This window comes from Aulonocara stuartgranti, assembly GCF_965226115.1.
Source record: "Aulonocara stuartgranti genome assembly, chromosome: 11".
In the NCBI taxonomy this organism is placed as follows: Eukaryota; Metazoa; Chordata; class Actinopteri; order Cichliformes; family Cichlidae; genus Aulonocara; species Aulonocara stuartgranti.
In genome coordinates, this window is record NC_138947.1 from 34,979,412 (window position 1) to 34,982,228 (window position 2,817).

The window sequence follows — 2,817 nt, forward strand, 5'->3', positions numbered from 1 at the left end:
TGTTTTGCTTTGTTTTGTGCCTTATAATCCCGTGCACCTTATGGTCCAAAAAATACGTATTTTAATTTTTTTATTTGGCACACTGTAGTTTAATGTTGCAAAGCACCTCTGTTAGATTTTGTATTGTTGATTGTCATTTATGCTTAGAAATATTTAACCATATATGCTTAGAGGTGTATAATCAATTGTGTAGTGATAGGACTGATCTTTAGCAGGCTGTAAAGGCTTGGTGTGTATTCCACACTAGAATGCACACCCACAGTCTAGGAACATCAGAGAGGTCCTATCTTCTCTTTGTTGATATATGGTATAGCAAACACGCGTATATCTCTTTAAGTATAAGAGCCTTTTGTTTAGATAGATCTGCTAGACGCCTGGCACCAGCTTTGGGGAGTCTTCACAGGGTCACATCTTGACCTCACACAAATCACACCACACACACAGACACACACAGGCAAGGTACTCTTTGTGTGTATGTAGACGTCATATGTTAATGAACCTATGCATATTCATGTAACCTCAATAAAAGAACAGTGTTACGGGAGAACGAACTAGAGCAACTGGGGTCAAGCGAAGGAACGGCGGTTGTCCGGTTCTCTCCCGTGCACGAGAAACATGAAGAACTTTGCCTACTCGTGTCTTGCTTTGCTGTGTAATTATATTGTCTTCAACGTTCCAGCGGATAGGTTCAAGCTACAAACCTATCAACCTCTTTTTAACTTTAGTGGATACACAGCAAATTCAAAAGTGTTAAATGTTTTGGTGTTAATAGTCTTCTTGCAAAAGTAGAGTTAATTTTACTCTAAGCAGAGTCACATTCTTTTAATGTAACTCTGAGGTGTAAAATGATAGTAGTTAAAATCGAGTGTTAAAAATGAGTGTTTCTCTGTCAAATCTGGAGGTGTTACAATGGAAACATTAACTCTTGACCTCTTAACTCTGAACTCCTAGAGGGGCTATGACACCAACAGAGTAAATTCACAGACTCCGCCCCCAGCACGGCTCCAATCGAAGCTGAAGTGAAGCCGTTTCAGAACATTTTGCTCTACATATTTGAGTTGTTTGCCATGCTTGGTAAGTCATTTTTTCAAAGATTGTTTCAATTATTTCTATTAGCTTTTACTTCTGTGGCTCTTTGGAGTTGAGACAAAGCTGTGTGAAAGGCATTAGCCATGTTGCTCGCTGATAGCATAATATTCTGTTTTAGCTAGCTGAAAGGTATTGTTTGCGGGCAAATACCACAGCCTTGGGAAAAAAAGGCTTGCATGTGAATTTTCAGTCAAACTTTTGGTCAAATACTCCTAAAACAATGTTTAGAATGTGAAATGTTGGTATAATGGTGCTGCTTGAAGCCTGAAAACAATCGCCCATAAAAAAACAAAAAAACAAAAACAAGAGCAAACACCTGTTGCCTGTGTCTTTGTCTTTTGGGAAAATACTTTACACAAGTAATGGCTCAAAGAGGATTCCTTTTTTTTTTTTTTTTTTTAATGTGCTGCAATTGTTTACTGGATTATTTGTGCCATTAATTAGTGTCAACTAATTCTTATTCGATCTCCACACAGGATATGCTTGTGAAGATGGAATATGGGGGAGAGCAGAAGTGCGTTGAAGTTCCACAAAGGGATGAATGAAGGACATGCATATTGTATTGAAGAAATAAGTGATGAGAATGCTGTTATTTGCATTTACCAGCTCACCTATGTCAGACCTTTTGATAAACAAAATTCTAATGAAAGTGAGAACATGTATACTGTTACATCTTTCAGAAAATGTTTTGAAATTGTGGTGCACAGTTCAGAATAAATGTTTTTCAAAAACCATTGCATCTTTTTAGTAAATGTTTATTTCCAAAAGAAATTTCTAGAAGTTCAGAACAGTAAAATTCCCGCTTTTTAGAATGAATTAGAAGATAACTCTTACGTAGTTAAACTAAAATACTCTTTGAGAGTTAATATATAAACTCTTTAACATTTAACACCAAGTGTTAAATTATCAACTCCAGACAGATTTGGTGTTTAACACTAAATCAGAGTTAACGTACCAACTCTCCAAAAAGAGTTAAATTAACACTCTCTGGTGTGGACCCATATAGACACTTTAATAGTGTTGAAATCAAATCCGACAGTGTTAATTTGGACATGCTGGATTTGCTGTGTATTATACATGGTTATTATGGGCAGAAATCTGTGCCATCAGAAACTGAATTTGAATAAGTTAAATTTGAATTTGAATTGCTCTGATTGAATCTGAATTGTAACTTGAATAAATGCTTTTGAAAACTGAATTTGAATTAGTCTAATTTGAAATTGCATTTATGGTTTGAAAATGATCATCACTAAAGTGAAATTGCATTTTATATTTTGAAAATGAATAGATTTGCTTTGAAACTGCATTTTATCCTTTAAAAATTCAGCTCTCGAATAATTTCAGTTTCACTTCTCACCATTCAGTTTCAGTTCTACAATTCAATTTCAGTTCCAAAATTCAGTTTTTTGGAACTTACATCCGGTTCCGGTTCAAGCGCAGATTAATATAACTACGTTTTACTAGTGGACCGAAAGTGTTACTGACGGGAATCTACAGCGTCTTGAGCTGAATTACGACTTCAGAAGTCATTCGTCATGTCGAATGACCAGCGGATAAACTCTCAGGTTGGTAATAAATGTACTACATGTATAAGAACAAGTGTCATGTTAACAAATGATAGCCGTAAGGTAACTTTTATGCTTATTGCAGCTGCTAGCTAAAAACGCTAATTTAGCGTAGTTTGCCCTGAATTCAGCTTTGACAAACAAATATGATCGACTGTTTCTA

At 35.7% G+C, this 2,817-nt stretch overlaps 1 long non-coding RNA gene across 1 annotated transcript; it reads left to right on the forward strand.

Moving 5' to 3' along the window:
• The first annotated feature begins 779 nt into the window (after window positions 1-779).
• Window positions 780-1,823, forward strand: LOC309717696. The gene is made up of 2 exons (XR_014279792.1): window positions 780-1,074; window positions 1,566-1,823. It is a non-coding gene; the product is annotated as an uncharacterized lncRNA (long non-coding RNA).
• Window positions 1,824-2,817: the final 994 nt, after the last annotated feature.